Source organism: Zootoca vivipara, chromosome 1 (assembly GCF_965207765.1).
Source record: "Zootoca vivipara chromosome 1, rZooViv2.hap1.1, whole genome shotgun sequence".
NCBI lineage: Eukaryota > Metazoa > Chordata > Lepidosauria > Squamata > Lacertidae > Zootoca > Zootoca vivipara.
In genome coordinates this window covers 113,856,291-113,878,120 of record NC_142582.1, presented here as the reverse complement: position 1 = coordinate 113,878,120, position 21,830 = coordinate 113,856,291, and the positions used below count along the sequence as shown (strand labels likewise).

Genomic DNA, 21,830 nt, shown 5'->3' with positions numbered 1-21,830 from the left:
CCCCAACAGCTTATAGGAGTTGTAGTCCAAAACAGCTGTAAAGCAGCAGGCTAGGGAATGCCATTGTAGATAATCTCCCACAAGGGGAGGGAGCAGCACCCCACATTATCCCTGCATGCGCTTTAATCGTAGCCCTCTGAGCCATTGCCTGCATATGGAATGAACCAGACTTCTTAGAGGTGTCTCGGCACTGCTCTGCTTACTATGAAGAGACGTTTTCTTGTGGCCAGAGTTGTTCCTAGATCTGCCCAGAACTGGATTGCCCCAGAGCTGTTTCACAGTGAACAGGGACAGGTTGTTGCTGCACCAAGATCAGGCGCTATTTTGTACATTCGCTCATAGCCTGACATCCATTTTAATGATATTTACTATGTGGGTAGTTGAATCGTGTGCCAGGAATGGCTGAGAATTAGCAGGTGTGCACAGGGGGGCTGGGTAGCTGAAGTTTATTTCAGAACATGCAAGAGAAAACATGCCTTTTGTGTTTTATGGAACTGCTTATGTGTGGTTGTGTTTACATGTGCTTATGCAATCAGAAACCAACATGGCACAGAGCTGGAATAGTTTTGAGCCATCTTTTGCAGCAGAGGCAAAAGGTCTGAATGACAGACCTGATGGAGATATTGACTAAGCATATAAACATGTTAAATAATACCCGGGACTCGGACAATTTTATTGAAAGGTGGCATCCATTCATATAATTTTTTGGTTATAAAAACTTGGCACCTGCCTGCTACAGAGATCCATCTCTGGAGAAATGCTTTTCCTTAACAAGGACATTGATCTGCAATTGAGGGTGTGAGAGACTATGGGGAAAGGGGCAGTTTATTCTGCTTATCCTTGCTTTGTTTTAAGCTCAATATTGAAAACATCTAAGAAAAGAATCAAGGCTATTTTCAGCTTACATAAGACAGACCAAAGACCCATACAGTGAGCCTGCTGATGTTGTGAAGTGGCTCTGGGTCTACTGCAAAGAGGCCTTTCCTCCTACACAGATGTCTATGGCTGTAGGAAAACAGCAGGTCCACAGACAACCGGCATATGACTATCATATCATGAGACTGGTGGGGCAGTACATGTGGGTGGTGTTGCTCACCTGGCTTCCCAATGCCAGGCATCGCTGCCGGTAACCGAGGAAAGGAGGTGCAATCGCAGTGGTGGATCCAAGCCAAGGCTCCCACACCACATCAGACACGTTGTGTGAACAGCCCTTGAAGCAGAAGCAGAACAGCCTTGCTTGCTGCAAGGAAATTGCATCCTGTAGCATTTATGCAGCCTATTTATGGAGTTGCCCCTCCATGACTGGAGTTTTCAGGCTGCACTTGGCTTTAAGTCCTGTTGCCTTTCCTAATGCTTTCACTGCTATATTAATTAAATGCTGGACAGCATCCCAGATCCTGATCTCTGCCAGCCACTCTGGAGGGACAGAAGCCAGCCTGAAAGACGGTGTGCGCGCATTTGCCTGTCTTTCAGAAAGTCTGATCTCTTATTTGAAATGGTTGGAAACGGGTACAGCTGTTGCTGTTGCTGTTGGATCCATTTTGGTGATCACAGTGGCTGACATAGGGGTGCTGGCAGATGGCAGAGGGAGGCTGCACCAACAGGGAAACATTCTATAAAACCAAATGGATTCTTCCCCCAATTGCTGCACCGTGTCATTTGACAGCATCCTCATTTGCCAGCCTCCACAGCACGCACAACAAGAGGAAAATATCCAATGAGGTTTTAAGACAGACAACTAGGCTCCATATTGTGGGCTTCTGGAAGTTACATAATCAAAGCATCCAGGAGACAAGACCAAATTAAACGACTGGTTCCTGGGCCCCTGCTCTTGGCAAGCATTGCTTTTACTTGCAGTGCATGATGGGTAACAGATGCGGTTACATCCAGATGTTTGCATCCACATCTCCCATCATCCCTGGCTGGGGCTGATGGGAGTTGTAGTCCACAATATCTGAAGGACACCACATTGGCTACCCCTGGATTGGAGTTTAATACAAATGCACTTTGCACAATCTCACCAATAGTCACAAGACACATCCTCTCCCATGCACATACTTCAGGAAAAAAGAGCAGCACTTCCCTCTCTATCATGTCCCTACCTTCCCAAGTGCTAGGAAGTTCCAGGGTCTCTTTTTGCAGGGTCAGTTTCCTTATGAGAAGGGAATATCAGAGTCTGATGCTGTTTATGTAAGATCTCTATAATACCTGGAAAAAGCATGTCCTAGTTTTATAGTTTACTCAGATTCCTGAGTATTTGGATCCCTAAATAACATAGAGCCTCCAGGCAAATCTTTACCTCCAGGGTCAGAGTATATCTAATTGGACTCAAGGGCTGATGCTCCAAAACCCAGAGAGGAATTCAGATTTATTATAATTAATACAAAACCCTGATTCTGTGCCAAATGTATCAGTGGTTTTTAAAAAAAATAAAATAAAATAAACAACTTTATTGAAAGTTCAAAAAGTACATAACTATATGTGCACCAGACATGGTGAGACGCAAACAAAAAAGAGAAACAGAACCTGTGCAGAAGGGAACACAAAGCAGGGAGCGGGAGAAACTCCAAAACTGTATATTTTACAAGGTTGTTATTGTACTTCACCAGATCTTATCCTATTACAGTATTTGCAAGAACGGATTCCAAATACAGTATCTTTGAATTTGTCCATAGCAAGTCTGTGATTATATGCAAGTTGTTCATATGTTGCAAGTTTGTATAAGTCTTCAATCCAATCGTAGAAGGGAGCCGCATTTTTATTTTTCCAATTCATCAGCATCAGTCTTTTTGCTGTGGTAAGGGCACGAGAGTCCACTCATATTGTCCTTTTGTAAGGTTCCATGTGCTGGGTATATAATTCAAGAGGATATTTTGCTCTGTAAATGTAAGGTTGTTCCATACAGTTCGGTTTCAGTTACCTTCTGCCAAAAATCTTTCAATTTAGGACAATGAAAAAACAAATGTTTTAGAAAAGCATTATCCCCATGGCATCTCCAACAATTAGATACCTTAGATAGCCATGCATCAGTGGTCTTAATTACTTCAGGGAGGGCAGTTCTTATGTCTTGGAGCATGGTGGTGACATCATAGGGTGGGGGGGGAATAGAATATAGGGACCCTAAAGAAAACCAAATGTATTGAAGGCATCAAAAATGATGAGAACTAAGGGATTATGGGAGGCAAGTGGCAGATAGAATCCATAACTTGTCTGCCTGCTACGAATCCCACCTGGTCCAGATGGATATAGGTGGATATATATCTATTAAACTGTGCTGCTAGGAAAGCCGTAGAAAGTTTCTGGTTCTGGCTGAGGAGCTAAACAGGGTGATAGGAGTCCACATATTCAGGGTCTTTTCCTGACTTTGGGATGACCACATATCTGGTCCCCAACTATGAAGGGTGGCGCTGTGGTCTAAACCACTGAGCGTGATGAGGTGAGCTCCTGTTGCTCTGTCCCAGCTTCTGCCAACCTAGCAGTTTGAAAGCACACCGGTGCAAGTAGATAAATAGGTATTGCTGCGGCGGGAAGGTAAATGGCGTTTCCGTGCGCTCTGGCAGTCATCATGGTGTCCCATTGCACCAGAAGTGGTTTAGTCATGCGGGCCACATGACTCAGAAAGCTGTCTGCAGACAAACACCAGCTCCCTTGGCTTGAAATGTGAGATGAGTGCTGCACCCCAAAGTCGCCTTTGACTGGACTGAACCTGAGGTTACCAGATGTCCCCGTTTCCTGGGGACAGTCCCCGTATTACAAATCAGTCCCCTGACAAAATCCATGTATTTAGTAGGAAGTTGAAAAGTGTCCCTGGATTCATTGGAAAAAATCTGGTAACCTTAACTTAACTCTCCAGGGGTCCTTTACCTTTCTTTTCTTACATCTACCCCAACCGGGGCTCAGGAACATCGTCATCCTCAAGACATGCCAGAGGTTTTGCGGGGTGGAATGAGGAGAACTGTAATAAGCCAGGTAAACGGGAAACAAAACGGAAGAAGGAAGTCTGTGCCAATTCAATTAGAGCTGCAATGTGTGCCGAATGAGCACAGTGGCCCTTTATAACAGCAGGGATAGGCAATAAAACAATTAACACAGTTACTTATCTGAAAACTGGATTCGGTCTTGCTAAGTAACCTGCTATAATTAATGTAGGGTCTGAGGGCTTTTTCACATGCTGCAGTTTGTGCTCTGGATCATGGCCACTGTCTATTAATAATACACCTGTACTACTCAATGGAAGCAGATGTCTGTGATGCCAAAAATATGACTCCCTAAAAGGCCTCTCTCTGCCAACAGTTACCCTTGTAAGATTTCTGCATTCACTAGAGAGGGGTTTTTGAACCCTCAAGCTGAGCCTGATTTTTTTTTGATTTGTTGGCCAGTGAGTGTGGAATCTATATCTCTGATCTCATAGGAAAGTGGCTTGTTTTGCAAAATCGGAGAGCAGCTTCACTAATGAGATCAAGGAGCTTACGTCGTAACGCCGCTGATGCCTTAAATCTCACAGTATAAAATTGTGTCTGGAATACAGTAACCTTGATGCACAGTGGGAATATTGAGGTAAACAGCAGCCTTGGTTGTCCTTGGAGCGGGGTGGGGTGGGGTGAGCTCACTTTAATTACCACAAATGCTGTGTGTGTTGGTTAAAGGACCTCCAGAAGGGATATGGTATCGAGTGCTTGGAAGAAACAACGCTCAACAGTATATCTGATGAGGCTGTTATCTTTCATCCCGCTAAGGATGAGGAAGACAAATCTTTGAATATCTCTCTTTAGAAAAACCAATGGGTCCCAGTCCCTTGATGCAAGATAACATTGCCATTAAATCTGCCATATGCGTTACAGTTTAATTTAACTAAGTGGCATAGGGGATCTGTTGAGATGAGCAAAGGTGAGCTTCCTTGACAGGATATGGCTGTGTACGTGTTCTGCAACAAATTCCGCATGCTGCACCTGCTGTCTTTTTCTTCTTTTTTCTGCACATTTCCCCCTAATATATGAATTTTTGCAAACATTTTTGGTTAGAGAACTGCATCATAAAATTTGGGTAAGTGTGGGTTTTGAAGGACACCTGTGTTTTTTTCTTTTATATATATATATAAATTTATTTGTTTTTTCAGATAAAAGTTTTACAATCACATATCCAACATACAACATGAAAACAAGATTCCAAAGAATCTCCTATGTGGGTCCTATTGTTAATCATTTCCTCCTGCATCTTTTATGATAATCCAAATCTTTTACATCTCCATTATGTCCAAAATACACCATTAGACTACAAGTGTTATTCCAAACCTACTAACGATTCTAGCTATTTACAATGGGTTTTTTTAATTAAAATTTTGGTCTTCCTGAATTCTGATTCTTCTGGTCATTTAGCCATTTCATCATAATCCATCAACTTAATCTGCCATTCTTCTGGGGTAGGGACTTTATCTTCTTTCCATCTCTGGGCCAATAACATTTGTGCTGCTGTGCATACATAAATAATATTTTCTGCTCCGGCACCTTTTCGGCACCTAGAATTCCTAAAAGAAAGGCTTCAAGTTTTAAAGAAAAATTTATTTTAAACATTTTTTTTCCAACTCATTATTGAATTTCTTATTTCCTATACATCGGCTACAGTAACACAATTGTCTCCTGCTTGTCCCATTATTTTGACTATTCTGATAAAAACTGCAGTCACAAAAACTGCAGTTGCTTAATTAGGTCTCCACTGGCTGCAGTACATTTTGAGTGCAGTTTTGCTTTTAGGCCCATCAATATATGCACAAATTAAATGTAGACGACAATTCCCCAGTTTGTGCAAGCATTTCAGATGGGCTGACCAAATCTGGTGAGTAGAATTCTGGGCACCTCAAAACTACAGTCGCATTTGATGTACCAGTTCCAATCCTCTTCACAATTAGGTCTGCAACAGCCTCCGGCAACGTTATCTGAGCTACATATGGCAAACCAATCCCAAATCAACCCTGCCAGCAACATTCCCTCAATCCTAGCAGCAGCAATGGCCTTATCTCATCAATAAAAATGCTGCATGGCTAAAGATCAGTATTCATAATTAGAAGAAAAGGGCTAGAAAGCTGTTGTTAATCTGTGTACTGCGGTTTGATGTATTTGGTATTTGAAATATTTCTAAGTTGCCTTTCTGGATCATGCCCGTGCAGTATAATTGATGGACACCAATAAAGCAGTGGATGTATGGCAACCCATGTCAGTAGTGTCATTTTTGTCGTTTTTCCTTTAAAATAGCTTTTAAAATTATTTATTTTTTTGTGAATTTGCCAAAGAAGCTCAACAACTTTGGACAAAAAAAGCACAACAACCATAGCATAGCATTCGAGGCGTGGCTTCCGATTGGTTGCAGGAGCTTCCTGCACTCAAGCAGAAGCCACGTTGGACATTTGGCTCATAGCTGCCAAGTTATCCCTTTTTTACAGGGATTTTCCCTTATGCTGAATAGGCTTCCTCGCGAGAAAAGGGAAAACTTGGCAGCTATGATTTGGCTTCCGAAAAACATTAGAAAACCGGAGCATTTCCTTCCAGGTTTTTGGCGTTCGGGAGCCAAGGTTTGACCGTATTGTATATAGAATCATAGAATCATAGAGTTGGAAGAGACCACAAGGGCCATCCAGTCCAACCCCCTGCCAAGCAGGAAACACCATCAAAGCATTCTTGACATATGCCTGTCAAGCCTCTGCTTAAAGACCTCCAAAGAAGGAGGATATTTTTACCTGGTTTACACATAACACTAAGCCAATCCATCGTTTAGCACAGATGTGTGAGCAGCTCTCAGAGAGGAAATTGTGGTTACTTTGCATCTCCTCTGATCCTTCTGCTATGCACTAAACCAGGGGTAGGGAACCTAAGGCCCGTGGGCCGGATGTGGCCCAATCGCCTTCTCAATCCGGCCTGCAGATGTTCCGGGAATCAGTATGTTTTTACATGAGTAGAATGTGTCCTTCTATTTAAAATGCATCTCTGGGTTATTTGTGGGGCATAGGAATTCGTTCATTCCCCCCCCCCCCCCAAAAAAATAGTCCGGCCCACCACATGCTCTGAGGGACGGTGGACCGGCCCACAGCTGAAAAAGGTTGTTGACCCCTGCACTAAACCATGGTTTGACTATGTATGTTGGTGGTCACACCCATAGTTTGTCTCCTCCAGGCAAACCATGAGCTGTAAACCCAAGAACAAACCTTGGTTAAAGTATATGGTTTGCCTGGAGCAAGACAACCATGAGCCTGCGTTCAGGTGACACGGTAAGCCAAACTGTGGCTTAGCTCACCCGCAGAGGAGCAATGCAGCTGCAAAATTCTCTCTGGGAGCTGCTCACATATCTGTGCTAAACGATGGATTGGTTTAGCATTAGGGATAAACCAGATCAATATATACAATACTGAATGCCAGGGCCGCTCTAGGGGTAGGCTGGGTGGTGCGGGGCGCCAGGACACCGGACCGGCAGCCCACCAGCCGCGGCAAGAAACGGGGCGGGGGCACTGGAGCAATCTCCGCACCACGGCGCCAGGGCGCCCGACATGCTTGAGATGGCCCTGCTGAATACTATGCTATGGTGGTTGTTGTTTAGTCATTTAGTCGTGTCCAACTCTTCGTGACCCCATGGACCATAGCACGCCAGGCACTCCTGTTGGTCAAACTTGGTCAAACTCATGTTCGTAGCTTCGAGAACACTGTCCAACCATCTCGTCCTCTGTCTTCCCCTTCTCCTAGTGCCCTCAATCTTTCCCAACATCAGGGTCTTTTCCAAGGATTCTTCTCTTCTCATGAGGTGGCCAAAGTATTGTACTTGTAATTGTTATACCATTCATCAGTTATACTGCATGGGTATGATCCGAAAAGGCAGCTTATAAATATTTTAAATAGATAAATGCATAACTAAAGGAAGAATTCATACAAAGCTTCTGTAGTAGTTCAAATGAGGGAACGGAAAATCAGCAGCTCTTTGCCTGCATCTTGCCTTAGTAAAACGCAGCTCTAGCAAGCAAGGGGAGACTTGCCACTGGGGCAAATCCATAGCTGCCAAGTTTTCCCTTTTCTTGCGAGGAAGCCTATTCAGCATAAGGGGAAAACCCTTTAAAAAAGGGATAACTTGGCAGCTATGGGCAAATCTGAGTGCTCGTGGTGGTGTAATGAATCTTGGGAACCAGACTAGGCCACCAATTGCCTGTTCCTGTATCAGATAACGATCTGGCAATAGGTGTTTTAGGATAGAAAATAAAGTTAAGGAAGGAGAGGAGAGGAGAGGAAGGCAGAGATCTATGGGGAGGCATCATATCTGCTTCCACTGTAGCAAACCATCTGCTCTGCATTTATTATAACCAATGTGTTCCATTGGGAGGGGGATCTGATAACACATCTACAGTATACTTAAATCCACTTAGCAATCTCATCTTCGTCTTCTTTTAATTAATCAAAACCACTTTCTTGCAAGGCCACACAGATAAATGCTTCCTCTGAGCTACTATTAAGCCAATGTTATTAAACACCAGTGTGTGTGTGTGTGTGTGTGTGTGTTTGGGGGGGGGTGCCTTTCACACTATTACAGCCCTGGGTTCTGTTTTGCTTTATCTGAGATTGCTACTCTGAGCATAGAGCATTTTTAGCAGGTTACTCAGGGGCAGAGCAAGCGGGGGGCGGTCCGCCCTGGGTACTGCCCTGGAGGGGGTGTCACTCAGGGCCGCGCCCCTGCCCCTCGCCTCTGCACGGCAGCCAGGGGGGAAAAGCTGCAGGTGCACCGGCCGAGCGATTGAGCGCCGCGCGGGTGCCTGCTGGAGGGTGGGGTGGCACTCGGGGCCACGCCCCTGCCCCATGATTGGCGCCTGAGCCTCAGTTTAGGCTCCGTTTAGAAGTCGCGGGGGGCGCAATCCCCCTCTACGTAGCACACATGTGCAGCGAGATGCTGCACATGCGTACAACGTAGAGGGGATCACACCCCTCCCATGACTTCAAAACGGAGCCTAAACGGAGCGCCCAGGCTCCAGGCAGATAGCCCACTGGTCACGGTGCCTCGCTACACCCCTGAGGTTACTATTTATGGCTTTTTAAACTACACAATTTTTAGAAGACATCTGAAGGCAGCCCTGTATCAGGAAGTTTTTAACATTTGATGTTTTATTATATTTTTATTATATTTGTGTATTCTGCTGGAAGACCCACTTTCCTCCTGCATCTCCAGCCCATGGTGCACTCATACTCTTTGCAGGAGCAACTAACAACAACAACAACAACAACAACAACAATATATTAATAATAATATTAATAATTATTTTATTTATAACCCACCCATCTGGCCGGGGTCCCCCAGCCACTCTGGGTGACTTCCAGCATATATTAAATACATAACAATACTACATCAAACATTAAAAACTTCCCAATACACGGCTGCCTTCAGATGCCTTCTAAAACTTGTGTACAGTGGTACCTCGGTTTATGAACACAATTGGTTCCGGAAGTCTGTTCATAAACTGAAGCGTTCACAAACTGAAGCGAACTTTCCCATTGAAAGTAATGGAAAGTGGATTAATCTGTTCCAGACGGTCCGCAGAGTACTTAAACTGAAGCGTTCATAAACTGAAGCAAACTTTCCCATTGAAAGTAATGGAAAGTGGATTAATCCATTCCAGACGGGTCCATGGAGTACTCAACCTGAAGCGTACTTAACCCGAAGCATGGGTGTAATTGGTTCCGGAAGTCTGTTCATAAACTGAAGCGTTCATAAACTGAAGCGAACTTTCCCATTGAAAGTAATGGAAAGTGAATTAATCCGTTCCAGATGGGTCCGCGGCGTTCATAAACCGAAAATTCGTAAACCGAGGTGTTCATAAACCGAGGTTCCACTGTAGTTACTTATCTCCTTGGCGTCTGATGGGAGGGTGTTTCACAGGGTAGGTGCCACTACTGAGAAGGTCCCCTGCCTGGTTCCCTGTCACTTCTGGCAGTGAGGGAACCATCAGAAGGCATCAAAACTGGAGCTCAGTGCCCCGGTTGAATGACGTGGGTGGAAACGCTCCTTCAGATATACAGTGCCAAAGCCATTTAGGGCTTTAAAAGTCAGCAGGTGAATAGGCTGCTGCTGAATAATAAGCCTAGGTGAGTGTTGGGAGCTGGAGTGGAGAAAATGGGCATCCCATAAAATCCTATAGGGATCCCCTTTGTCCACATGGCTATTCTCCAGCTTTGATGTTTGGGCACTGTCTGAGCATCTAATGCTGTTGGCTAGCCTACCACCTTCCAGATGTGGCTGGACTCCAACTCCCATCATCCCCAGCAAGCAAGCCACATGGTCAGGGATGATGGGAGCTGTAGCCACAACAGCCACCCCTGATGTAATGGCTCCCCTTTGCAGTAGAGTTATGTGCTGCAGAATGTTTATTATAAAGGAGAAAATGGTTCCTTCTAGTTTAACGAAGCGCTCAGACAAATGGGAACGTGCAGCGCTGTCATTAGGCTGACCGGCCAGCCTTCCTGGAGCGAAACAGAATGAGCTGCATAAAGTCAATCAATATTGCCAATTGAGGCCATTCGTGCAAATGCAAACAAACAAGCAAAAGTCCCCCTTTAAAGCCACCATTTTCATACTGGCCTTAAAACGCTGGAAATTGAGTTATGTGTGTTGTGGGGGGGGGGAGCCATGGGGGAAGCATGAGACTCTTAATCTCAGGGTTGCGGGTTGAAGCCCCATGTTGGGCAAAAAAAATTTCTGCACTATAGGGGGTTGGATGGATTAAATGACTCTTCTTGTCCCTTCCAGCTCTACGATTCTATGATTTGGGGGGAAATGGAATGCACCAATGCAAACTGCCTCAGCTTAGCTCAATTCTCTCTTGGAAAAACAGGACAAGGGATGAAACATACGGGCAGTAAAGAGATTTGACATCTTATGAAGGGCAGTATACGGGCAGTCAAACAAAAATGATAACTTGTGGTGTACTGAAGATGGATTATGTGAAAATTTCATAAAAATATAAACTATTTTTTTAAAAACTTAATGCTTCAGATCTATGTCACCCCTAAGAAGAGTCCTGCTGGATCAGGTCCATCGAGTCCTGTATCCTGTTCTCAGAGTAGCCAAACAGGTGCCCATGGGAAGTCTGCAAGCGGGACATGAGTGCAACAGCGCTCTCCTCTCCTGTGGCTTCCAGCAAGTGCTATTCAGAAGCATTGCTGCCTCTGATTGTGGAGGCAGACCATAGCCATCCTGGCTAGTTGCCACTGGTAATCTCCTCCTCCTTTCAAGCCATTTAAGCGAGTGGCCTTCCCCTGCGCATCTTGTGGCAGTGAATGCCACAATCCTACAGCCGTAGGGATTTATTCATGTTTATTTATTGGAACCATTGATATACCGCTTGACTACAATTGGATATGTCTTCAGTAAAGAGGGAGGGGACCTGTCTGGCTTCTGCTAGAACGGAGAAGGCTAGTTTCCATACACACTCATGCATCCATCTCTTTCTTTTAGCCAGACAAGCAAGAAACAACAGAAAACCCCAACAAAACCCAAGTCCAAAGGCAGATCAGTGAGGGTTGTGGCCTGAGGAGAGTTCTCAAGCTCAGAAACAGGGGTCTTGTGGGCTGCATTTGGCCTGAGGCTCTCAACCCTTGTCTTACATCATATACCACCATAGAAAAAAACAAACTAAGTCCACTCTTGGGCCTAACAGGCCTTCTTGGCCTTCTTGAGAAAGCCAAGACTGCAGAGCCAGGAGGAAAAGTTTATGGCCCCTATCCCTTTGCCATCCAACGAGTAAAATGGTTCCCGGGCCAGGCCAGCCTAACCAGGCTTCCTGATTAGGGGAGCTTCGATGCACCAATTCGACGGAACGAATCGCTGCAAGCAACACCATTGTTTTTATTAATATGAAACATTGGCATAATGAAATGTTGGCATCAGTTGTTTCTTTCTGCCAATGAGTGGGGCTTTACAGAGCAACATAAGCAAAACACACAGAACTCTGGCTGCCGCTCCGTGTCATGGAAAAGGTGACCTGGCATGCAGCCAGTAACTGCTGAGAGATGCTACAGTGCCAGGGCCGTTGCAAAGCCTACCTGCTGCTTCCTGCTTGTTTGCTGTATTAATTGCATCCTTTGCTCTTGCGTCCATCACATTAATTAAGCTTACAGGAAGTGCTGGGCAGGCGCATAAAGTAGCCATTGGCATTGTCTCAGGCAGCCACAAAAGCACCCTTCCAGCATCTTGTCCTAAGGACACATCAGGAAGCAGTGCTGTTTTCCTGAACCAGTTTCAATTTGTATTCGCAGCTGCCTGTGGGATGTCAGGTGGCATTGCAGCATGAAGCCACTGCTGTACGCAGCAAGAGAGGCATGCATTGGTCTAACAAGAACATCAGCATGGGCTTGTTGGGTCAGGCAAAGGGTCCAGCGTGGCCAACCGTACGCTTTGGGAAGTCCACAACCAGGGCATTATCTATACGTGAAGGCCTGGTTCACGCAAACAGCAGGCAATATGATAATTGTTGCCTCTATGATCTGATACTGGTAGGTGTAATTGATTTAATTGACACTGGAATGAAAATGCCTGTATATCAATGAATAGCTGAAGGGTTGCTAACATCAATGTCGTTTCCAATGTCGTTTTCTAAAGGACTCTGAGCGCCTTGGCGATGGTTGTTTTCTACTCTGTGCTGAGAGTGAACCTTTTATCATGTGATGAAGGTATTGAGTTGCAAATCCCTATTTTGAAAGTGAGTTGCTTTTATTCTTTTCTCTCCCAAACTCCATGGAGAGAGGATGTAAATGAAGCCCTCCTGAAGGGAGAGTAAACAGTCTAAGTAAGGTCAATGGAGGCTGGAAAGCAGGCTGTGGAGAGAGAGAGAGAGAGAGAGAGAGAGAGAGAGAGAGAGAGAGAGAGAGAGAGAGAGAGAGAGAGAGAGAGAGAGAGAGAGAGAGACAGAGAGAGACCTCTGCTTCTAGGTCTGTTTGGATTATTTCATATTTTCTAAGATGCTGAGCCTATGTGGCTATTTTATATGTATCTTTGATGCTTATGTTCTGTTTTAAAAGAATTCTGCAAGTAAAAGTTTGAATATTATTTTTATGGGCATGGACAATGATTACTTCCAAAAGGAGTCAGTTCTTATGTTTCCAGTCACTTCAAACTGTGCAATATTAAAATCTGCAACATGATCTATATCTCAGAATTTTTCACCTTTCTGTATGCCAGGAACACTTGCACTCATAAACACTTATTAACCAACACCTTGAGTAAGACAGGAAGCTGCCTTATACCGTACTAAGTTGGGCCAGTGGACAATCTGATTCAGTACTGCCTACACCAGAGGTGGCTAAAGCATGACCTATGTCCCATGTTCAAATCTAAAAACCTCCTCCTTCCCTGGGAAGTGTAGTTTTGTGAAGGGAATAGGGGTCTCCTAGGGTCATGCCTCAGTGGTGGAGCATCTGCTTTGCATGCTAGAAGGTCACAGGTTCAATCCCTGGCTTCTCCAAGTAGGGCTGGGAATAGTTCCCACTGCCAGTCAGTGTAGAGTGTATTGAGCTATGTAGAGCAAAGTTCTGACCTTGTTCCTATTTTGCTGGAGGATTAACAACATAACTCATGTAGCACATTTATATCCTTGGCTTCCTTCTTCCATGGAACTCAACATGGAATACACTGGATTCTCAGGTAGCATCTCCTCCAAGCATCGGCTCAACGCCCTTAGCTTCAGCAAGGTGGGTGTGTCTTAAGACCATAATGATTCCTCCTGGTTCCTTGCCATTCAGAGCTGATTACCAGGCTCCTCTTTCTTTTTTCTTTTTTATATATGCTTTATTAACCGTAATTACATCCATACATCAAATACATTTTAAAGTCTGTAAATCAAACTCACCAAAATAAAAATTCCAACCAAGTAGTATGTATCTTCATAAATTTGACTTCCCGTCCTTCTCAACATCTTTTCACTCTAATAAACCTATTACCTAAATTTATCAGCAAAATCATAATAAAATATTAATATGCATCTATGTATATATATCTCTATTTTAACCCATTTAACCTTTATTTACAGAACTTATTCAAAAATTGCTACCAAATTCAGATTACAACACTTATTTTTAAAGTAACTCTTTAGAGGTTTCCAGTTATCAGTGAACTCCTGTTTTTGCTTATCTTTAATCTTTTCCCAGAGACTATCTAGTCCAGCATGTTCTACCAATTTTTAGTAACCATTCTGATCTGATGGGGATTTTGTCACTCTTCCAATGTTTTGCTATAAGTACTCTCACGGCTGTGGTGGCCTACAGAAATATTTTCCTTATCCTCCTGGCTATATTGGTCCTGTAATACCCAATAAAAATGATTCTGGTTTTTTGGGAGGAAGGATGCATTTAACATTATTTGAAGCTGAGTATGTATGTCATTCCAGAAGGTTTTGGTCTTTTTTACAAATCCACCACATATGGAGGCATGGCTCCTCTTTCTAATGATAAGGACTCAGACAACTCATTTGAAATAAACATGGATGTTCCTTTTAAACATATGATCCATTATAATGATGAGCCTCATACTTATTTAGTTCGAATCCATTTTTATTATTGGCTAATGCAGTATTTTAATTCCCTTCTGGTTATAATTTAAGGGAGTTGCACAACGGTGACTATCTCCCCGTGGGTTGCTTTTGTCTCTCTCTCCAGAAATATTAAGCTAGACCTTTGTCAGCCACACATCTGCTTTCAATATCCTGCTGTTGCATATAAACAAGATATGATGACTCTAAACAAACAGGGCCACCCAATTAAAGCCGGCTTTATGAACATGCATGGAACTAATTGACTGATGTGTGCAAAGTTGCATAGGGACGGCAGGGTTTTAATAAGCTGGCAAAGTAACCAGAGCTGTTTGAACTGGGGTTTAAATCAAGAAATGTTTACTTAACAAGCATCGACAATGTGGTAGAGATTGCACTGGCTTGACCAAAGGATCTATCAAGATCTATGGCAAGTGACATAAAGCGGAGGGATGATGAGGAACCACACACACAGGCTCCAGACTGTGGAGCACCAGTCAAAGTTCAGTGTATGGGTGGTAGTCCACACATTAGTAACATCACAATTAGACTAAGGTAAAGATGTCAGAGTGCACAGAAACACTGTTTACCTTCCATACCTATTTATCTACTTGCACTGGCATGCTTTCGAACTGCTAGGTTGGCTTGGCAGAAGCTGGGGCAGAGCAATGGGAGCTCACCCCACTGCGGGGATTTGAACCACCAATCTTCCAATCAACAAGCTCAAGAGGCTCAGTGCTTTAGACCACAGTGCCACCTGTGTCCCTCTGACAATTAGACTACTGTAATGCTCTGTATGGGGGACATGGGTGGTGCTGTGGTCTAAACCACTGAGCCTAGGGCTTGCTGATTGGAAGGTTGTGACGGGGTGAGCTCCCATTGCTTGGTCCCAGCTTCTGCCAACCTAGCAGTTCGAAAGCGCATCAAAGTGCAAGTAGATACAGTAAATAGGTGGGAAGGTAAACGGTGTTTCCGTGTGCTGCTCTGGTTTCGCCAGAAGCAGCTAAGTCATGCTGGCCACATGACCTGGAAAAACTGCCTGCAGACGAACGCTGCTCCCTCGGCCAGTAAAGCGAGATGAGTGCCGCAACCCCAGAGTTGTTCGTGACTGGACTTAACTGTCAGGAGTCCTTTACCTTTACCTTTTAATGTTCTGTATTGGGGGGGGACCCTTGTGCCTAGTTCAGAAGTTGCAGCTAGTGCAGAATTAACAGTAGTAGCAACTCAAAGCAACGTCGATCCATGAGTAAGAAGCAGGTACAATCAATCAATAAGCTTTATTTGCATAGCTGACAGCCATAGCAACAGAATACACACAATATACAATTAAAAACAACATGGATAAAAGAATCAGTCATATGTCTATGATTATTTCGTTTAAAAGATAGCCCTTAGTCTCATTGCACCCTCGATGAATCTGGCAACTTGTGTTGTTCTCAGGTCATTTTGATCTGATAGAAGAAAGAACAATGTGGCCTCAATTGAGCAGCCTGGAATAGTTATGAGTAGTGGTGTAATGAGATCGAGCCGCAACTCTTTATAGGGGGGACATGGCAGAAGGTTGTGAGCCACTGTTTCCGTGTTGCCGATTCCACAGGGGCAGAGTCGTTTTTCCGCTGGGGTCTTTTGAAATCTGCCCTCAAGTACGGCAGAGGGCAGCACATCCAGTCTGGCTAAAGTAAAAACACATCTGAATTTAGAGATGGTTAATTTATACAGATAGCATGACAGTGGTTCCAGCTGGGAGGGGGAAAAGAAGGCAAACCAAGGGCAGGATTTCTTTGTAATGGCCAGATTGTTCTGTTGCTCAAGGTCCTTGAGGCACTGTCCAATTATCCTTTTTGCATTGGTAAGGACCATCATAAGGAGCTGATGTAGATGGAGTCCGCAGGAAAGGAGTTTTTGGTGTACTAGTTTGGACCACGCACTTTTATGAGGGTCCTGTAGGACTAGGGGCAGTAGGCCAGACGGATTTAAATTTATGCAGAGCCAGTAATTCAGTGTTCTTTGCTAGGATCGGGTTTCTACAGAGGGCAGACTTGCTTCCCGACGTAATGCAGCATTTGGGACACACGGTGGGACTGCAAAAATATGTCTTAGATATTTAGAGTGAACAATTTCAAGAATTCTGCAGTGATTACCCATCCAGATTTGGGCCCCATAGAGAATCTGGGCCAGCGGTTTGGCTTGGAAGACTTCTAGCGCTGCTGGAATGTATTTGCAGCCCTTCATGTGAAAAAAGCGGGATAACATCTTTACGCTTTGGGCTGCTTTTTCTTTGATCCATTTTTGGTGTACGTCCCCAAGCCCTGATGCCTGAAAGACTATGCCCAGATATTTAAAGGCTTTAACTTGCTCAATTAGGTGATTGTCCATGCTCCATCTATGTAATTTATGTTTCCTTGCGAAGACCAAAACTTTGGTTTTCTGGTAGTTTACCACCCACTGTTCTCTCTTGCAATATGCTGAGAATTGTATAGACTCGGACCTCCAATCACAACCCCCATTGAGGTATGACTACATAGGACCAAACCAGGAAGCCAGATCTCCGAGATCATGGCTCAGCCAGCACAAGCTGGCCCCCAATGAACTAGCTACACCACCAATGCCCAACCCCTCCCCTAAGTTGCCGATGATATCGGAATGTTGCAAACAGACGCCCATAGATAAAATCAATGGGAGTGGTTTTTTTAGATATGAATGGGCTGATGGACAGGGTGGAATAGGCAAACCATTATTGCTGAGGGACAGGTTCCTGAAGCTACTATCCTGAAACATAGTGGGATGGAGGTCTAAGAAAAACAACCAGCATATATTATCTTATCTCAAACAGTTTGATATTATCCTCCTCCAGGAGACATGGCACTGTGACCCCATATTGATCAATGGTTTCAGCAGCCATTCCTTACCCGCTACTCCATCCTTGATAGGAGGCAGACCCTGTGGAGGCTTAGCTTGCTTTGTCTCCACAAATTTAGAGCACTCTATAACACCCCTAACCAGCTGTAAGGCTCTAGCGATGGCCATTCTACTCAATTTTAAGAGAGCCTCCTTGGTTTTGGTCAATGTCTATCTCCCCCCTTGCAAAAAAAAAAAATCGGTTATCAAAACTGCATGGGACGACCTAGAGGCTTTTTTAGAACCCCTTGAGTCCTCTCATCCAACTGTGCCTATTGTAATCGGAGGAGACTTCAATGCTCGAATGGGACCAGATGACAATCGCTTATACACACACTTTAATCAGTTCCTGGACCATGATAATCAGACAGACACAGACGGTATACGCTTTTCTAAAAATCAAAGATGTAAACTCTTGGGGCTTTGCCTAGCCCAAGTTACAAAACGAAGGGATTTACAGATTTTAAATGGCCTCAAAGAAGGAGACCATCCTGGGGAACTTACACACTTCTCCAAAGCGGGCGGAAGTGTCATACGGTAGATTACATGCTAATCTCAAGATTTGCATATGGCCTCCTTACGATGTTCCAAGTGGGTCACAACATCGAAAGTGATCATCTTCCTTTAATTTTAGTCCTTGTCTGAGCAAGCTGGTTTGACGCAAAGTGTAAACAAACTAGGAAGTACGTGAGAATGACTTACCATAAATATAGGAATATGGGGGATTCCTCCTCTTTTTCCGCATTCATATCCATCAGACGGAACTATAAACAGCTATTAAAGATGAAAAAACTAAAGGCAGATCGAATCGCATGGCAAAGCCTAGTTAAGGCTTCTCATGAGAAAGACCCATCACGCTTTTGGTGCACAATTTCCTACTTAATGAATCAGGAGTGCAATGGTTCCATCTGCACTGTAGAACCTCAGGCGTGGGTCCGACATTTCCAATCACTCTTCTACCGGTATGACGAGGAAGCCCAGACTAACATGCCAAGCGTTCAACTAGAGGCTCTACCGCAAGGACCACCAGTACCTAAAGAGGAGGTTGAGAACCTGGTTGCCCAGCTAAAGAGTAAGAAGCAGGTACATTAAAACCAGCAGAAAACAAAGCAGAAAAAAGGAAAGCTCATTCATATATTTTTCATATATTTTTTAAAACATCCCACCCACTAAAAGGAGCCACAGATAATTAAAAACCAATGGCCTGGTGAAAAAGAGATTTTTCTATTGGCTCTATCTAATAGGAGGCTTATTTTCAAGCCTAATTGTTGGACGGGTGGGGGTAATTTCACTGGAGGGAAGGTTAACTCTTGCTCCCTTCAAGAAGATCACACACCCAAGGACCCCGGAACTAATTGCTATCTGGTGGTGATGAGAATGAATGAGTTTGTCTGTGGTTGAGGTCAATGCATGGTTCCTCCTCACAATAGTTCCTCCACTTTGCAAATATGCTCAAAGGCCCCCCAAAGTAGACAATGCCTACAGATGGAATGGTGTCGAAACAAACAGAGGAGTAAAGCAAGAGAAACCGATTGCATTTCCCACAACCTTGGGAAGAGGTTGCATTTGCTTCAGAACACCCCACTGTAAATACGGCAAACATCTCTCTCACCAGCAGCACCTTAAAGACCAACTAAGTTTTTATTTTGGTATGAGCTTTCGTGTGCATGCACACGAGTGCATGCACACTTCATACCAAAATAAAAACTTAGTTGGTCTTTTAAGGTGCTGCTGGAAGGATTTTTTTTATTTTGTTTCGACTACGTCAGACCAACACGGCTACCTACCTGTAACTATCTCTCTCACCATACAAGGTGAGATGGCTCTGAGAGAAGCGGGAGGGCCGTAGCTCAGTAGCAAGAGCACCTGCTTGGCAGGCAGAAGATCCCAGCTTCGGTCCCTGGCATCTTCCTTCTCTGAAACGCTGCAGTGCCACTGTCAGTAAGTACATAAGTCTGAACTAAATGGACCGGTAGGTTTGACAGCTTTCTATGCAGGGTTCACTACCTGCCCCTTGCTCTACTTAAGCTAGTCAAGTCTGTCTTCTATTACGTGGCAGCAAGAGAATCTGTCAGCAGAAGTAGATCATCTCACATATAAAGACTCAGCCAGAATCAGTTCTTCAGCATTCTTCTTGACACAGTGCAACCGCCGTATTGATCCTGTTCACAGTTTTACTCTAAAGCAGATGTACTGTGACTGTTTATCTCTCTATACAACGCCTACTTTGTTTGGGGTGGCACACCAGTGAAGATATATTTCAAGAAACTTACCATATTTACTTTTCTTTTTTTCCTTGGCACAAGTGCTGTCAGGTCTCCTTGTGAGAGATTTCATTAAATCAGGCTACAGGCACCATATTTCTAATCATCAAGGCTGGCTGGTTGCCTAGATACTTCACTCCTCCTGCTACAGTGACATGGCTGCCAAGGCAGACTTAAAAACAAATCACGGCATACTGTTGCAGCTTTATCCTCCTCTTTGCTGCATTTTGAGAGGAACGTGGATCAGCTTCTCACACACAGCAGGATATTTGCACACAGAAAATATAGATGGCTTATCAGAAGGAGTTCACATCTGTCTGGTATTTTATTTTAATCACTCTTTTAAAAGTTGTCATAGCATGTTCCCCTGCTTCTCTCTCATTTCCTCCCTCTTTCTGGAACAAGACTTAAATAGAACTGTCACAGGCGCGGTAGCGGCTACTCTAGAGTAAAGACTCCTCACGACGTTGCCTTTTCATGCTTTTATTCAGTGAAAGCTATTTACAGTGCAGAGTCAGTACTATGTACATGTTGTCAGTCTGGTTCAGAACCTCCGAATGGAGATTCCCGTGTTTTCCTCCAGCAAAGTAGCCTGGGGATACTAAATCTCCGCCCACGACGTTTCCTACGCAATTCCGGGGTCGCAGGGATCGGTCTTCTTCCCGTGGTTTCCCTGTTTCCCCCTTCCGTTCCCAAGCGGCGCCTTGGCTCGGCTACCTTGCCCGAGCCCTGGCTCCTACTTCCTGATTCCTCGCTAGAAACATCCCCCTCCCCGCTCCCACTTGCGCTTGGCGAAGAGCTTGTGGTTAAGATGGGAGGCGGCTGTCTATAGCTTCTGTCCCTCACAAGAACAATCAGTTTTATGTCTCATTCAATGGTTTTTTCTAAAACTTATTTCTCTTGAAACTCTCTTGTTCCAACCCTCTCAAACAGGGGAGATCTGTGGCAGCTTTGTCTGCAGTAGAGATTATCAGAGATTCACCCAGAGCACCTTTTCCTCTCTGTAGAAGACGTTTCCTCCAGCCCTCTCATAAAGGCCTGCTGGATCAGGCCCAAGGCCCATCGTTGCATACCGTCCAACATTTCTCCGACGATAACAGGGATGTCCTATTCCATAATAATAATAATTTTATTATTTATACCCCAACCATCTGACTGGGTTGGCTTCCAACAGATGTAAAAACATAATTAAACATTAAACAAACAAAAAACCCTTTCCTATAGAGGGCTGCCTTCAGATGTCTTCTAAAGCTTGTATAGTTATACTTATCTCCTTGGCTAGGGGGTTGCATAACTCCACACCCTCCAACATTTCTCTGATGAAAATAGGGACATCCTAAAGAAAAGTGGGATATTCTAGAATCGAATCAGAAACCGGGACGGCTTCTGTAAATCTGGGACTGTCCCTGGAAAATAGGGGCACTTGGAAGGTCTGTCATTGTCTCCTCACCCCCCTCACTTACACAAAGGTGGGACTGCTTGAAGTGGTATAAGTATTTAAATGTAGTGCAGATGGAGCCAAAATCTTCTGCGCTCAGGTGAGCTGGAGATGAAGGACACTGCCCCCCCCCATGTCAAACTGTCAACTGACAGCCTAGTTAACTTCTGCGCATAGAATTGGTGGGGGCTGGGGCCCATCTTGTTCTTCACCTCAAGGAGGAAAGTCTTGGGCCGACCCTGATAATAATCCAGAGAACCTTTCTGCTGAAACCTGGCTGCATATTGAATTATAGCTGGTGCGGGAACAGGATTCAGGCTGTCACAGAAATGGGAATGCAGTTAATTAAAGCTGACAGCCATAATGACACTGCTTGCAATAGTGTCGGGGGATCGTCAGCTGCTGCATAGAACCAGAAGCTCTGCAAAATACACACCGAGGGTGCTGGCTTTGTTCAGGTCTGTGTGGATAAGACACTTTTGCCTTTTGAAGTGAAAGATAACCACACCTGTAGTGAACGGATACTAACAACCAGTTTCCAGTGGATAGAAAGTCTACAACTTCAGTCTGGCTGCAGACAGAGTCATTTCTTAAAGAAAACTGGAAGTGGTTTCTATTGCTGCCGGTGTTGTATGCATCTGGTCAATCAGGTTTTTGAAACAATGCAAAAACCTGTGCAACCTGTTTG

The 21,830-nt window shown here is 44.4% G+C and overlaps 1 long non-coding RNA gene across 9 annotated transcripts; it reads right to left on the bottom strand.

Moving 5' to 3' along the window:
* Nucleotides 1–15,800: 15,800 nt before the first annotated feature.
* LOC148687714 (uncharacterized) lies at nucleotides 15,801–21,622 on the bottom strand. 9 transcript variants are annotated; one of them, XR_015950734.1, is made up of 4 exons: nucleotides 19,714–21,622; nucleotides 19,228–19,375; nucleotides 18,143–18,505; nucleotides 15,801–16,215 (listed from the first exon to the last, which is right to left on the bottom strand). It is a non-coding gene; the product is annotated as an uncharacterized LOC148687714 (long non-coding RNA). The 9 variants fall into 9 exon arrangements; XR_015950738.1 differs by lacking the exon at nucleotides 19,228–19,375 and having other exon boundaries at nucleotides 19,714–21,615; XR_015950740.1 differs by lacking the exon at nucleotides 19,228–19,375 and having other exon boundaries at nucleotides 18,143–18,493; nucleotides 19,714–21,614.
* Nucleotides 21,623–21,830: the final 208 nt, after the last annotated feature.